The sequence below is a fragment of the Scyliorhinus torazame genome, chromosome 30 (genome assembly GCF_047496885.1).
Source record: "Scyliorhinus torazame isolate Kashiwa2021f chromosome 30, sScyTor2.1, whole genome shotgun sequence".
In the NCBI taxonomy this organism is placed as follows: domain Eukaryota; kingdom Metazoa; phylum Chordata; class Chondrichthyes; order Carcharhiniformes; family Scyliorhinidae; genus Scyliorhinus; species Scyliorhinus torazame.
In genome coordinates this window covers 287213-304700 of record NC_092736.1, presented here as the reverse complement: position 1 = coordinate 304700, position 17488 = coordinate 287213, and positions in this window count along the sequence as shown.

Genomic DNA, 17488 nt, shown 5'->3' with positions numbered 1-17488 from the left:
CTCCCGCGCATGCGCCGCCCGGAGATGTCATTTCCGCGCCAGCTGGCGGGGCACCAAAGGCCTTTTCCACCAGCCGGCGGGGTGGAAATTCCTACGGCGCCGACCTAGCCCCTCAATGTTGGGGCTCGGCCCCCAAAGATGTGGAGCATTCCGCACCTTTGGGGCGGCGCGATGCCCATCTGATTTGCGCCGTTTTGGGCGCCAGTCGGCGGACATCGCGCCGTTTCCGGAGAATTTCGCCCAATGTCTTTTTGCTCCAGATTCCATGGTTCTCTAATTCAACTGTATGTTCACCTAAATTCTGAATGATCTTGTCTTTACCTTTGACAGCTTCACTGATTACTTTCCCCGTGGTTTTAGTTGGTAGTTTCACCCAAACTTCCTCTGTGTCATCAATTGGTTTTAATATCCTAATTTTTCCTACATCTATTTTTATTAAATCTTTCCCTGCCATCAGATTCTCATTTCCTGGTACTGCAAGTAATTCTCCTAATCTAACTTCTGGTCTGACATCTTTATTCCCTAAAGCTCCTTCTACAATGTATTTAAAATTCTAAACATAATTTTCCCTGCTCTTGACTATCTTGTGAATCTCGGGCACTAGGACCCTGGTGGAGCTGTGCCGTGTCAATTTCAACATGTTAGTTTCAAAGTAATTTCCTGCACCTAACTCTGACTGCTGGCAAGTAAAACTTCTCTTTGTGTTTATGCTAAGATCAATTTAGTTCTGAACATACTAATTTTCTACCTTATAATACTGATCACATTTCTACCTGCCATTTATAACTTCTAATAGATGTGAAACTCGGTTTTACAAAATACAACATTTAAAAAAAAATACAAACACCAAAAGAAATTCACAATTCCTTATTAGACATACACACATTCATTCATCCACTCAGATCTGTGGGATTTCACAAATCCTTATTAAACACACACTCACATTTATCCACTGAGATCTTGGACCTCTATTCTGTAGGGTTTTAGTTAGTCTTAACAAAAATTGAGACCCCTCCATGCTGATAAAGTTTCACTTATGCAGGAGTTTTTTGCCTCTGTTAATTTCTTTTCCACTCTTGTTTCATTGCTTCAACTCTCTTGACCGTGTTTCAGAGCAAGAGGATTATTCTAATTGCCATTTTTCGGAATTCTAAGTTCTGTTCCTGGTTGTCCCTTTCAGTTGCAATCTGAAATTAAGGACAAGTACCCTTTCTGGGCCCTATCCAAAGCTGACTAAGGCACTATCTTCCTGTTTTAGTTAAGGGTCGATTGGTTATTGGTCTCTAAAGATGCTAGGCGTCCCCATTTCTCTAGGATGTAACGTCACAATCTGCCTTACTCTAAAGATGATTTATTTTTTGGCCCCCTTTTACCAGTAATGGATGCAAGATTTTTAGTGCTGTCACTAAGATGTCTCGCAGACTTTTACTCAGGGTCAGTATCTTCTAGTCTACTGATCTCCACACCCAACCTGAGTTTTATGTCCCCTCAATCCACAGAATATCCTTACAAAAGTCAATCACACACGACTTTCCAGACTAAACTCGGCAGGTAAAGTCTGACTCACACATAGACCAAAAACTTCTAATATTCCAGCCTTTGTGCCGGTTAGAAATTTCTCGTATTCTAACCGTTATTTGGAAACTAGAAACTTCTAATATTCTAGCCCCCACTCTGCTTAACTAGAAACTTCTAATATTCTAGGCCTCCATGCTGGGTGCCATGGAGTAATTTAAAACAACCTGCTGGGTCCTGATGCCCCACAAACTTTCAACTTTCAAAATGAACCATGTTTGGGCGCCATGTATTTCAACCTCACCACTATTCTTAGAATTCTTAGGTTTCCCCTTTACGGAACAAGGGTCAAGAGATTCTAAATGGTGGACAGGGATTCACACTCCCCGACTCCTATGCAGACTGTTGCTCTTTTTATCCTTAGTCTATTTGCTCTGATTACGTCACCTTTGCTCATGAGTCGCCAGGTATCTTTCTGATACCGCCACGTGGTTCAAGTTCAGGTTATGATTAATAACACAGCACACCGTTTAGTAAGGATTAAAACAACGGTCATTTATTATATACAACAACAAGTGTCTCTATCGGATAGCGATCGCTGGATTCAAACTTAAGGTTGCCGGTTGCTGTTCTTGCGAAGGTCTCGAGCAGGCGAAGAGGAGAGAGAGAGAGAGAGATCTGAACTTGGCCCCTCACTTTTATAGGGCCCAGGGGCTTCCCGCCTCCCGGGGCGGCCCTTGACCCTGAGTCCCAAGTGATTGGATTCTGTCCCCAGTCTCTGGGGTCGATGTGTCCAATGGTGAGGCGATTCCTCGATCGGGGGGTGGTCGTTCACCTGTCTTTGTTTCGGCCACTGCAGGCGCCGAGCGGTCTGGCCCGGCATTCAATTGCTAATATGTTGCAATTGTTCCCGGGGATAGCCGATTTAGCTGCAGATGTCTGGGTAGATGGGCTGCTAACAGTCCTGAATGTAACTGCAAATACCTGGGCTGTTGATAGCCCTGAGTATCGATCTGGGCTAACTTCCCCAGAGCCGAATATGCAATACTGCCTGCAGCTGCCTGCTTGTGTCTTCTTAGCTGCTTTTCCCAGCAGTCTTTCGGGTTAGCCATTTCAAACTGGGTTTTGGCCAGATTAATCGGGACGCAGCCATTTTACGTGGCTACAAGACTTACTAACGGGTGCTATTCAGGTCAAACTAGTGTTTCAAGTTATTCCCCGGGATAACCCGTATCTTCATAGAAGAATTTTATCTCCTTACCACCTAGTAGCATCGATCCTGGGTCCTGCGTTGCTAGATAAGTAAAGTAGACTTTTGTAATAAACCACTGTTTCAGGTTTAAACTTTAAGCTATTTTATTTTTTCTTTTAAAAGATAAAATCACTGTCTTTACAGAAAAATAAAAAGATGTTGCTTCTGGATTCTCCTGGTCGGTTGAGCAGACATTCCTGGGCCTCCTCGACAATCTCTCTCCTTTATCTGCTGGTCTCTTCCCGGTTGTTTTACGGTTCTGCTCGGCTTTCGTCTTCTGTCTGTCCCATGTACCGATATCACCCTGCAGGCTGAGAGTGAGTGCCTGGCTGGGGGCGATCTAGGATATATATCACCTTTAAAACAGCTTTGCTGATTACCTGACATTATTCTAAAGTATTTTCTTCTGGTCCTGATCGCAATACTTTTCCTGTTCATGTGATTCCACATCAAGTCCTCATAATATCATGAGAGGGCCTTCGTGTAAACCTGACCTTGGTCTGCCAGCTTACTGGAAGGGAGGTTTCCTTGTTAATTATACTGGGGCATTCCAGTCTTTCATTCCCTTATCTTTTGGAAGTATTGTATTTTCTTGTATTCTTAAATGTTTCAAATTATTCAAAATTAAGAATCTGATAATTCCAATCAACTGCTTGCTAAACTAATTAACTTCTATTAAAGGGTATAAAACTCATTCTTTTTATTTAACTTAAAACTTAATTTTTGACAAGAATTTCTTGAACTAAAGATATTAAGTTGCAGCATGAACTCCTTATCTCAAGGCCTGTGTGATAATGGCTGTCTGCTTTCTAAAGAATCTTTGTCTGCATAACCCTTCGAGCGCCTTCTGCTATTTCATTTTAGCATTTCATTACATTTACTTTTATGGGATCTTTTCTGTTACTTTGCTTTTTCTCATGTTTCTCGGGGTTTTCTCCATCAGTCCATGTTTCAAATGCCACCTTTGCATTTTTCTCAACAGGTACTCTAAATTTATTTTAAAAAGAGGAAAAAAAAGGAACTTGGTCTTTCACAAAAGGGTTTCCGATCTGTGCTCTCAAAGAACTTGTCTTGAAATCATCTCCCAAATTACGCTTTCTCTCGGATGTCTTCACCAAGGATCCACCTCCAGAGTTTAACCTTTCCTTCCAATGTTCCCTTACTCTGGAATGTCACATGCATTCAAGCTTTGCTTTCCACACAATCTCAGATACCCAGCCATGCCAACAGAACACCATTGCTACACAGTAAGGAATCACCGACCTTTAGCTCTGCTTAGATCTATGGCTTTTCACAAGCCCATGTGATCCCAGGTGTGCACCTCACAGCCCTGTCTTTTAACTTGGAGCATCTGCTCCTCACTCTGATCAGAATTTCTTTTCCAGATTCAGTTCTTTCCCTTTGACTAGATGGTCTTCTTGGAATTTCCATCTCTCTGTTCCACCCCTGTCTTTTAGCACCGTTCTGTTTTTTAGTTTGGGGCCTGCTCTCTGCCGTCTCCCTTCATGTCCTGCGAGAGAGAGAGAGAGACTTAAATTGCTTCCTGCACCTCAGCGCATGATCACCAACTGAACCACTGTTGATAGGCAGCAGCCCTGATTTTTATATCCTGTGTTACATTAGAGTCTTAAAACCTCATTACAATGCAGGCAACCTTTAAGGTGAAACTAAAACTGCTGTTTCCTAAACACTGAACTACAGAGGTATAAATTAAGCTTAAAATGAAAGGTTAACCTTATTCCTATCACCCACAAAAACAAATATAAAAAAATTAAAACTATATCTATTTCCAAGCAGGAAGACCAGATCGAGCTGGGGTGGCCCACTTATCATGAAGTGAATTGTATTGCTGACCCCAGGTTGCAAGGATTCCCTGTAAATGTCAGCACGTTCCCGGCGACACCCACTTCCCAAATAAACGTTGAGGCACTGACACCCCCCCCACCCACCCAATCTAGTGCAAACACTGACACTTGGGGACTGGCCGTGAAGACCAACCCTCCCATGGAAACAACAGAAATTCTGATTTATTAAACCACTCACTTGAATCTTGGTCTCATTTCCTGTTCAAAGAAATTAACTTTGAATTTGAATATATTGACAATTCACAGGAGCTGCTATGATAGCTGTCAAATTAAATTTATCCTCATCCCCTCCCATCCCCCACCATGAGCAAGATAGTTTAATGGAAAAGTGTGGGTTTTCCTCTCTGCGCCAGCTAAAGATGTGTGAGATGCTCTGGTCTCTCTGATCATCAGTCCTTTATGGTGAACACACTAATGCATTTTCATATTTTGTGGGATTTTTTCTGTGCCCACAATAATGTTTCGTTCCACCCCACAGAAATAACTAAACAAATCATTTTACAGGCATTGAAATAATATATGGAAAAAGGGGAAAAAATAGCAGCGAAGGGGAAGCACTGAACTGGCATCCCATCAGAACAGTGATGTCCACATCCTACTCTCAGATGGGACAACCAGGATGGCCGACATCAAACTGGATGGAAGGCACCCTTTTTATTCCCAACAATTCCGAACTACTCCTAACTGTTGATATTCTCCCTTTTTTCTTCTGCATTATTTACGCTACTTCTACTTGAATGTTGTTGCAAATGGGACACCCAGCCTGGAGTCCTATAACCGCGTCCCTACTCGAAGCAGTGAGCACAATGCTCCAATGACCATCAGTGTGAAAGAGTTTCTCAAAACTGCTCTGTGTCCCTCTCATTGACAGTAAACCACAGTGGAGCCAATCCCACAGTCTGCCCACTGCCAATTCCAGTCTGCCAACTGCCAATCCCAGTCTGCCCACTGCCAATCCCACAGTCTGCCCACTGCCAATCCCACTGTCTGCCCACTGCCAATCCCAGTCTGCCCACTGCCAATCCCAGTCTGTCCACTGCCAATCCCACAGTCTGCCCACTGCCAATCCCAGTCTGCCCACTGCCAATCCCAGTCTGTCCACTGCCAATCCCACAGTCTGCCCACTGCCAATTCCAGTCTGCCAACTGCCAATCCCAGTCTGTCCACTGCCAATCCCAGTCTGCCCACTGCCAATCCCAGTCTGTCCACTGCCAATCCCACAGTCTGCCCACTGCCAATCCCACAGTCTGCCCACTGCCAATCCCAGTCTGCCCACTGCAATCCCAGTCTGCCCACTGCCAATCCCACTGTCTGCCCACTGCCAATCCCAGTCTGCCCACTGCAATCCCAGTCTGCCCACTGCCAATCCCACAGTCTGCCCACTGCCAATCCCAGTCTGTCCACTGCCAATCCCACTGTCTGCCCACTGCCAATCCCACTGTCTGCCCACTGCCAATCCCAGTCTGCCCACCGCCAATCCCAGTCTGTCCACTGCCAATCCCACAGTCTGCCCACTGCCAATCCCAGTCTGTCCACTGCCAATCCCAGTCTGTCCACTGCCAATCTCACTGTCTGCCCACTGCCAATCCCACAGTCTGCCCACTGCCAATCTCACTGTCTGCCCACTGCCAATCCCACAGTCTGCCCACTGCCAATCCCACTGTCTGCCCACTGCCAATCCCAGTCTGTCCACTGCCAATCCCACAGTCTGACCACTGCCAATCCCAGTCTGCCCACTGCCAATCCCACTGCCAATCCCAGTCTGCCCACTGCCAATCCCAGTCTGCCCACTGCCAATCCCACTGTCTGCCCACTGCCAATCCCAGTCTGTCCACTGCCAATCCCACAGTCTGCCCACTGCCAATCCGTCTGCCCACTGCCAATCCCACTGTCAGCCCACTGCCAATCCCAGTCTGCCCACTGCCTGCCCACTGCCAATCCCACAGTCTGCCCACTGCCAATCCGTCTGCCCACTGCCAATCCCACAGTCTGCCCACTGCCAAACCCACTGTCTGCCCACTGCCAATCCCACTGTCTGGCAACTGCCAATCCCAGTCGGTCCACTGCCAATCCCAGTCTGTCCACTGCCAATCCCACTGTCTGCCCACTGCCAATCCCACAGTCTGCCCACTGCCAATCCCACAGTCTGCCCACTGCCAATCCCAGTCTGTCCACTGCCAATCCCTGTCTGCCCACTGCCAATCCCACAGTCTGCCCACTGCCAATCCCAGTCTGCCCACTGCCAATCCCACAGTCTGCCCACTGCCAATCCCAGTCTGCCCACTGCCAATCCCAGTCTGCCCACTGCCAATCCCACAGTCTGCCCACTGCCAATCCCACAGTCTGCCCACTGCCAATCCTACTGTCTGCCCACTGCCAATCCCAGTCTGCCCACTGCCAATCCCAGTCTGCCCACTGCCAATCCCAGTCTGCCCACTGCCAATCCCAGTCTGCCCACTGCCAATCCCACTGTCTGCCCACTGCCAATCCCACAGTCTGCCAATGCCTGCCCACTGCCAATCCCAGTCTGTCCACTGCCAATCCCATAGTCTGCCCACTGCCAATCCCACTGTCTGCCCACTGCCAATCCCACTGTCTGCCCACTGCCAATCCCACAGTCTGCCCACTGCCTGCCCACTGCGAATCCCAGTCTGCCCACTGCGAATCCCACAGTCTGCCCACTGCTAATCCCACAGTCTGCCCACTGCCTGCCCACTGCGAATCCCAGTCTGCCCACTGCCAATCCCACAGTCTGCCCACTGCCAATCCCAGACTGCCCACTGCCAATCCCAGTCTGCCCACTGCCAATCCCACTGTCTGCCCACTGCCAATCCCACTGTCTGCCCACTGCCAATCCCAGACTGCCCACTGCCAATCCCAGTCTGTCCACTGCCAATCCCACAGTCTGCCCACTGCCAATCCCACAGTCTGCCCACTGCGAATCCCACAGTCTGCCCACTGCCAATCCCACAGTCTGCCCACTGCCAATCCCACAGTCTGCCCACTGCCAATCCCACAGTCTGCCCACTGCCTGCCCACTGCCAATCCCAGTCTGCCCACTGCCAATCCCACTGTCTGCCCACTGCCAATCCCAGTCTGCCCACTGCCAATCCCACTGTCTGCCCACTGCCAATCCCAGTCTGCCCACTGCCAATCCCACTGTCTGCCCACTGCCAATCCCACAGTCTGCCCACTGCCAATCCCACAGTCTGCCCACTGCCAATCCCACAGTCTGCCCACTGCCAATCCCACAGTCTGCCCACTGCCAATCCCAGTCTGCCCACTGCCAATCCCACAGTCTGCCCACTGCTAATCCCAGTCTGCCCACTGCCAATCCCACAGTCTGCCCACTGCCAATCCCACTGCCAATCCCAGTCTGCCCACTGCCAATCCCACAGTCTACCCACTGCCAATTCCAGTCTGCCCACTGCCAATCCCAGTCTGCCCACTGCCAATTCCAGTCTGCCCACTGCCAATCCCACAGTCTGCCCACTGCCAATCCCACTGTCTGCCCACTGCCAATCCCAGTCTGCCCACTGCCAATCCCACTGCCTGCCCACTGCCAATTCCAGTCTGCCCACTGCCAATCCCACAGTCTGCCCACTGCCAATCCCAGTCTGCCCACTGCCAATCCCACAGTCTGCCCAGTGCCAATCCCAGTCTGCCCACTGCAAATCCCAGTCTGCCCACTGCCAATCCCACAGTCTGCCCACTGCCAATTCCAGTCTGCCCACTGCCAATCCCACAGTCTGCCCACTGCCAATCCCAGTCTGTCCACTGCCAATCCCACAGTCTGCCCACTGCCAATCCCAGTCTGCCCACTGCCAATCCCACAGTCTGCCCACTGCCAATCCCACAGTCTGCCCACTGCCAATCCCACTGTCTGCCCACTGCCAATCCCAGTCTGCCCACTGCCTATCCCAGTCTGCCCACTGCCAATCCCAGTCTGTCCACTGCCAATCCCACAGTCTGCCCACTGCCAATCCCAGTCTGCCCACTGCCAATCCCAGTCTGCCCACTGCCAATCCCAGTCTGCCCACTGCCAATCCCACTGTCTGCCCACTGCCAATCCCAGTCTGCCCACTGCCAATCCCAGTCTGCCCACTGCCAATCCCACTGTCTGCCCACTGCCAATCCCACTGTCTGCCCACTGCCAATCCCAGTCTGCCCACTGCCAATCCCAGTCTGCCGACTGCCAATCCCAGTCTGCCCACTGCCAATCCCACAGTCTGCCCACTGCCAATCCCACAGTCTGCCCACTGCCAATCCCAGTCTGCCCACTGCCAATCCCAGTCTGCCCACTGCCAATCCCAGTCTGTCCGCTGCCAATCCCACAGTCTGCCCACTGCCAATCCCAGTCTGCCCACTGCCAATCCCACAGTCTGCCCACTGCCAATCCCAGTCTGTCCACTGCCAATCCCAGTCTGCCCACTGCCAATCCCACAGTCTGCCCACTGCCAATCCCAGTCTGCCCACTGCCAATCCCACAGTCTGCCCACTGCCAATCCCAGTCTGTCCACTGCCAATCCCAGTCTGCCCACTGCCAATCCCACTGTCTGCCCACTGCCAATCTCACTGTCTGCCCACTGCCAATCCCAGTCTGTCCACTGCCAATCCCAGTCTGCCCACTGCCAATCCCACTGTCTGCCCACTGCCAATCTCACTGTCTGCCCACTGCCAATCCCACTGTCTGCCACTGCCAATCCCAGTCTGCCCACTGCCAATCCCACAGTCTGCCCACTGCCAATCCCACAGTCTGCCCACTGCCAATCCCAGTCTGCCCCCTGCCAATCCCAGTCTGCCCACTGCCAATCCCACTGTCTGCCCACTGCCAATCCCACTGTCTGCCCACTGCCAATCCCAGTCTGCCCACTGCCAATCCCAGTCTGCCCACTGCCAATCCCAGTCTGCCCACTGCCAATCCCAGTCTGCCCACTGCCAATCCCACTGTCTGCCCACTGCCAATCCCAGTCTGCCCACTGCCAATCCCAGTCTGCCCACTGCCAATCCCACTGTCTGCCCACTGCCAATCCCACTGTCTGCCCACTGCCAATCCCAGTCTGCCCACTGCCAATCCCAGTCTGCCCACTGCCAATCCCAGTCTGCCCACTGCCAATCCCACTGTCTGCCCACTGCCAATCCCAGTCTGTCCACTGCCAATCCCAGTCTGTCCACTGCCAATCCCAGTCTGCCCACTGCCAATCCCACAGTCTGTCCACTGCCAATCCCAGTCTGCCCACTGCCAATCCCAGTCTGCCCACTGCCAATCCCACTGTCTGCCCACTGCCAATCCCAGTCTGCCCACTGCCAATCCCACAGTCTGCCCACTGCCAATCCCAGTCTGCCCACTGCCAATCCCACTGTCTGCCCACTGCCAATCCCAGTCTGCCCACTGCCAATCCCACAGTCTGCCCACTGCCAATCCCACTGTCTGCCCACTGCCAATCCCAGTCTGCCCACTGCCAACCCCACTGTCTGCCCACTGCCAATCCCACTGCCAATCCCAGTCTGCCCACTGCCAATCCCACTGTCTGCCCACTGCCAATCCCAGTCTGCCCACTGCCAATCCCACTGCCTGCCCACTGCCAATCCCAGTCTGCCCACTGTGAATCCCACAGTCTGCCCACTGCCAATCCTACTGTCTGCCCACTGCCAATCCCAGTCTGCCTACTGCCAATCCCAGTCTGCCCACTGCCAATCCCACAGTCTGCCCACTGCCAATCCCACAGTCTGCCCACTGCCAATCCCACAGTCTGCCCACTGCCAATCCCACAGTCTGCCCACTGCCAATCCCACTGTTTGCCCACTGCCAATCCCACTGCCAATCCCAGTCTGCCCACTGCCAATCCCACTGCCTGCCCACTGCCAATCCCAGTCTGCCCACTGCCAATCCCACTGCCAATCCCAGTCTGCCCACGGCCAATCCCAGTCTGCCCACTGCCAATCCCACTGCCTGCCCACTGCCAATCCCAGTCTGCCCACTGCGAATCCCAGTCTGCCCACTGCCAATCCTACTGTCTGCCCACTGCCAATCCCAGTCTGCCTACTGCCAATCCCACAGTCTGCCCACTGCCAATCCCACTGTCTGCCCACTGCCAATCCCAGTCTGCCCACTGCCAATCCCACTGTCTGCCCACTGCCAATCCCAGTCTGCCCACTGCCAATCCCAGTCTGCCCACTGCCAATCCCAGTCTGCCCACTGCCAATCCCAGTCTGCCCACTGCCAATCCCAGTCTGCCCACTGCCAATCCCAGTCTGCCCACTGCCAATCCCAGTCTGCCCACTGCCAATCCCACAGTCTGCCCACTGCCAATCCCACTGCCAATCCCAGTCTGCCCACTGCCAATCCCACTGTCTGCCCACTGCCAATCCCACTGCCAATCCCAGTCTGCCCACTGCCAATCCCACAGTCTGCCCACTGCCAATCCCACAGTCTGCCCACTGCCAATCCCACTGTCTGCCCACTGCCAATCCCACTGTCTGCCCACTGCCAATCCCAGTCTGTCCACTGCCAATCCCACTGTCTGCCCACTGCCAATCCCACAGTCTGCCCACTGCCAATCCCAGTCTGCCCACTGCCAATCCCACTGTCTGCCCACTGCCAATCCCAGTCTGTCCACTGCCAATCCCACTGCCAATCCCAGTCTGCCCACTGCCAATCCCAGTCTGCCCACTGTCAATCCCACTGTCTGCCCACTGCCAATCCCACAGTCTGCCCACTGCCAATCCCACTGCCAATCCCACAGTCTGCCCACTGCCAATCCCACAGTCGGCCCACTGCCAATCCCAGTCTGCCCACTGCCAATCCCAGTCTGCCCACTGCCAATCCCACAGTCTGCCCACTGCCAATCCCACTGTCTGCCCACTGCCAATCCCAGTCTGCCCACTGCCAATCCCATAGTCTGCCCACTGCCAATCCCAGTCTGCCCACTGCCAATCCCAGTCTGCCCACTGCCAATCCCAGTCTGCCCACTTCAAATCCCACTGTCTGCCCACTGCCAATCCCAGTCTGCCCACTGCCAATCCCAGTCTGCCCACTGCCAATACCAGTCTGCCCACTGCCAATACCAGTCTGCCCACTGCCAATCCCACAGTCTGCCCACTGCCAATCCCAGCCTGCCCACTGCCAATCCCAGTCTGCCCACTGCCAATCCCACTGTCTGCCCACTTCCAATCCCACAGTCTGCCCACTGCCAATCCCACTGTCTGCCCACTGCCAATCCCACAGTCTGCCCACTGCCAATCCCAGTCTGCCCACAGCCAATCCCAGACTGCCCACTGCCAATCCCAGTCTGCCCACTGCCAATCCCACTGTCTGCCCACTGCCAATCCCACAGTCTGCCCACTGCCAATCCCAGTCTGCCCACTGCCAATCCCACTGTCTGCCCACTGCCAATCCCACTGTCTGCCCACTGCCAATCCCAGTGTCTGCCCACTGCCAATCCCAGTCTGCCCACTGCCAATCCCACTGTCTGCCCACTGCCAATCCCAGTCTGCCCACTGCCAATCCCACTGTCTGCCCACTGCCAATCCCACAGTCTGCCCACTGCCAATCCCAGTCTGTCCACTGCCAATCCCAGTGTGTCCACTGCCAATCCCAGTCTGCCCACTGCCAATCCCAGTCTGCCCACTGCCAATCCCACTGTCTGCCCACTGCCAATCCCAGTCTGCCCACTGCCAATCCCACTGCCAATCCCACAGTCTGCCCACTGCCAATCCCACTGCCAATCCCACAGTCTGCCCACTGCCAATCCCACTGCCAATCCCACAGTCGGCCCACTGCCAATCCCAGTCTGCCCACTGCCAATCCCAGTCTGCCCACTGCCAATCCCACAGTCTGCCCACTGCCAATCCCACTGCCAATCCCACTGTCTGCCCACTGCCAATCCCAGTCTGCCCACTGCCAATCCCACAGTCTGCCCACTGCCAATCCCAGTCTGCCCACTGCCAATCCCAGTCTGCCCACTGCCAATCCCAGTCTGCCCACTGCCAATCCCAGTCTGCCCACTGCCAATCCCACTGTCTGCCCACTTCCAATCCCACAGTCTGCCCACTGCCAATCCCACTGTCTGCCCACTGCCAATCCCACAGTCTGCCCACTGCCAATCCCAGTCTGCTCACTGCCAATCCCAGACTGCCCACTGCCAATCCCAGTCTGCTCACTGCCAATCCCAGACTGCCCACTGCCAATCCCAGTCTGCCCACTGCCAATCCCACTGTCTGCCCACTGCCAATCCCAGTCTGCCCACTGCCAATCCCACTGTCTGCCCACTGCCAATCCCAGTCTGCCCACTGCCAATCCCACTGTCTGCCCACTGCCAATCCCACAGTCTGCCCACTGCCAATCCCAGTCTGTCCACTGCCAATCCCAGTCTGTCCACTGCCAATCCCAGTCTGCCCACTGCCAATCCCAATCTGCCCACTGCCAATCCCACTGTCTGCCCACTGCCAATCCCAGTCTGCCCACTGCCAATCCCACAGTCTGCCCACTGCCAATCCCAGTCTGCCCACTGCCAATCCCAGTCTGCCCACTGCCAATCCCAGTCTGCCCACTGCCAATCCCAGTCTGTCCACTGCCAATCCCAGTCTGCCCACTGCCAATCCCACTGTCTGCCCACTGCCAATCCCAGTCTGCCCACTGCCAATCCCACTGTCTGCCCACTGCCAATCCCACAGTCTGCCCACTGCCAATCCCAGTCTGTCCACTGCCAATCCCAGTCTGTCCACTGCCAATCCCAGTCTGCCCACTGCCAATCCCAGTCTGCCCACTGCCAATCCCAGTCTGCCCACTGCCAATCCCAGACTGCCCACTGCCAATCCCACAGTCTGCCCACTGCCAATCCCAGTCTGCCCACTGCCAATCCCACTGTCTGCCCACTGCCAATCCCACTGTCTGCCCACTGCCAATCCCAGTCTGCCCACTGCCAATCTCACTGTCTGCCCACTGCCAATCCCAGTCTGTCCACTGCCAATCCCACTGTCTGCCCACTGCCAATCCCAGTCTGCCCACTGCCAATCCCACAGTCTGCCCACTGCCAATCCCAGTCTGTCCACTGCCAATCCCAGTCTGTCCACTGCCAATCCCAGTCTGCCCACTGCCAATCCCAGTCTGCCCACTGCCAATCCCAGACTGCCCACTGCCAATCCCACAGTCTGCCCACTGCCAATCCCAGTCTGCCCACTGCCAATCTCACTGTCTGCCCACTGCCAATCCCAGTCTGCCCACTGCCAATCCCAGACTGCCCACTGCCAATCCCACAGTCTGCCCACTGCCAATCCCTGTCTGCCCACTGCCAATCCCAGTCTGCCCACTGCCAATCCCACTGTCTGCCCACTGCCAATCCCAGTCTGCCCACTGCCAATCTCACTGTCTGCCCACTGCCAATCCCAGTCTGTCCACTGCCAATCCCAGTCTGCCCACTGCCAATCCCACAGTCTGCCCACTGCCAATCCCACTGTCTGCCCACTGCCAATCCCTGTCTGCCCACTGCCAATCCCAGTCTGTCCACTGCCAATCCCACAGTCTGCCCACTGCCAATCCCAGTCTCCCCACTGCAAATCCCAGTCTGTCCACTGCCAATCGCAGTCTGCCCACTGCCAATCCCAGTCTGTCCACTGCCAATCGCAGTCTGCCCACTGCCATTCCCACTGTCTGCCCACTGCCTGCCCACTGCCAATCCCAGTCTGCCCACTGCCAATCCCACTGTCTGCCCACTGCCAATCCCACAGTCTGCCCACTGCCAATCCCAGTCTGCCCACTGCCAATCCAACTGCCTGCCCACTGCCAATCCCAGTCTGTCCACTGCCAATCCCAGTCTGCCCACTGCCAATCCCAGTCTGCCCACTGCCAATCCCAGTCTGCCCACTGCCAATCCCACTGTCTGCCCACTGCCAATCCCAGTCTGCCCACTGCCAATCTCACTGTCTGCCCACTGCCAATCCCTGTCTGCCCACTGCCAATCCCAGTCTGCCCACTGCCAATCCCACAGTCTGCCCACTGCCAATCCCAGTCTGCCCACTGCCAATCCCTGTCTGCCCACTGCCAATCCCAGTCTGTCCACTGCCAATCCCACAGTCTGCCCACTGCCAATCCCAGTCTGCCCACTGCCAATCCCACAGTCTGCCCACTTCCAATCCCAGTCTGCCCACTGCCTGCCCACTGCCAATCCCACAGTCTGCCCACTTCCAATCCCAGTCTGCCCACTGCCAATCCCAGTCTGTCCACTGCCAATCCCACAGTCTGCCCACTGCCAATCCCACAGTCTGCCCACTGCCAATCCCAGTCTGCCCACTGCCAATCCCACAGTCTGCCCACTGCCAATTCCAGTCTGCCCACTGCCAATCCCAGTCTGTCCACTGCCAATCCCACAGTCTGCCCACTGCCAATCCCAGTCTGCCCACTGCCAATCCCTGTCTGCCCACTGCCAATCCCAGTCTGTCCACTGCCAATCCCACAGTCTGCCCACTGCCAATCCCAGTCTGCCCACTGCCAATCCCACAGTCTGCCCACTTCCAATCCCAGTCTGCCCACTGCCTGCCCACTGCCAATCCCACAGTCTGCCCACTTCCAATCCCAGTCTGCCCACTGCCAATCCCAGTCTGTCCACTGCCAATCCCAGTCTGTCCACTGCCAATCCCACAGTCTGCCCACTGCCAATCCCTGTCTGCCCACTGCCAATCCCAGTCTGCCCACTGCCAATCCCAGTCTGCCCACTGCCAATCCCAGTCTGTCCACTGCCAATCCCAGTCTGCCCACTGCCAATCCCACTGTCTGCCCACTGCCAATCCCACAGTCTGCCCACTGCCAATCCCAGTCTGCCCACTGCCAATCCCACAGTCTGCCCACTGCCAATCCCAGTCTGCCCACTGCCAATCCCACTGTCTGCCCACTGCCAATCCCAGTCTGCCCACTGCCAATCCCACTGTCTGCCCACTGCCAATCCCAGTCTGTCCACTGCCAATCCCAGTCTGCCCACTGCCAATCCCAGTCTGCCCACTGCCAATCCCAGACTGCCCACTGCCAATCCCACAGTCTGCCCACTGCCAATCCCAGTCTGCCCACTGCCAATCCCACTGTCTGCCCACTGCCAATCCCAGTCTGCCCACTGCCAATCTCACTGTCTGCCCACTGCCAATCCCAGTCTGCCCACTGCCAATCCCAGTCTGCCCACTGCCAATCCCACTGTCTGCCCACTGCCAATCCCACTGTCTGCCCACTGCCAATCCCTGTCTGCCCACTGCCAATCCCAGTCTGTCCACTGCCAATCCCACAGTCTGCCCACTCCCAATCCCAGTCTCCCCACTGCAAATCCCAGTCTGTCCACTGCCAATCCCAGTCTGCCCACTGCCAATCCCAGTCTGTCCACTGCCAATCCCAGTCTGCCCACTGCCATTCCCACTGTCTGCCCACTGCCAATCCCAGTCTGCCCACTGCCAATCCCACTGTCTGCCCACTGCCAATCCCACAGTCTGCCCACTGCCTGCCCACTGCCAATCCCAGTCTGCCCACTGCCAATCCCACTGCCTGCCCACTGCCAATCCCAGTCTGTCCACTGCCAATCCCAGTCTGCCCACTGCCAATCCCAGCCTGCCCACTGCCAATCCCAGTCTGCCCACTGCCAATCCCACTGTCTGCCCACTGCCAATCCCAGTCTGCCCACTGCCAATCTCACTGTCTGCCCACTGCCAATCCCTGTCTGCCCACTGCCAATCCCAGTCTGTCCACTGCCAATCCCACAGTCTGCCCACTGCCAATCCCAGTCTGCCCACTGCCAATTCCTGTCTGCCCACTGCCAATCCCAGTCTGTCCACTGCCAATCCCACAGTCTGCCCACTGCCAATCCCAGTCTGCCCACTGCCAATCCCACAGTCTGCCCACTTCCAATCCCAGTCTGCCCACTGCCTGCCCACTGCCAATCCCACAGTCTGCCCACTTCCAATCCCAGTCTGCCCACTGCCAATCCCAGTCTGTCCACTGCCAATCCCACAGTCTGCCCACTGCCAATCCCACAGTCTGCCCACTGCCAATCCCAGTCTGCCCACTGCCAATCCCACAGTCTGCCCACTGCCAATCCCAGTCTGCCCACTGCCAATCCCAGTCTGTCCACTGCCAATCCCACAGTCTGCCCACTGCCAATCCCAGTCTGCCCACTGCCAATCCCTGTCTGCCCACTGCCAATCCCAGTCTGTCCACTGCCAATCCCACAGTCTGCCCACTGCCAATCCCAGTCTGCCCACTGCCAATCCCACAGTCTGCCCACTTCCAATCCCAGTCTGCCCACTGCCTGCCCACTGCCAATCCCACAGTCTGCCCACTTCCAATCCCAGTCTGCCCACTGCCAATCCCAGTCTGTCCACTGCCAATCCCACAGTCTGCCCACTGCCAATCCCAGTCTGCCCACTGCCAATCCCTGTCTGCCCACTGCCAATCCCAGTCTGCCCACTGCCAATCCCACAGTCTGCCCACTGCCAATCCCAGTCTGCCCACTGCCAATCCCACAGTCTGCCCACTTCCAATCCCAGTCTGCCCACTGCCTGCCCACTGCCAATCCCACAGTCTGCCCACTTCCAATCCCAGTCTGCCCACTGCCAATCCCAGTCTGTCCACTGCCAATCCCACAGTCTGCCCACTGCCAATCCCAGTCTGCCCACTGCCAATCCCTGTCTGCCCACTGCCAATCCCAGTCTGTCCACTGCCAATCCCACAGTCTGCCCACTGCCAATCCCAGTCTGCCCACTGCCAATCCCACAGTCTGCCCACTGCCAATCCTACAGTCTGCCCACTGCCAATCCCAGTCTGCCCACTTCCAATCCCAGTCTGCCCACTGCCAATCCCACAGTCTGCCCACTGCCAATC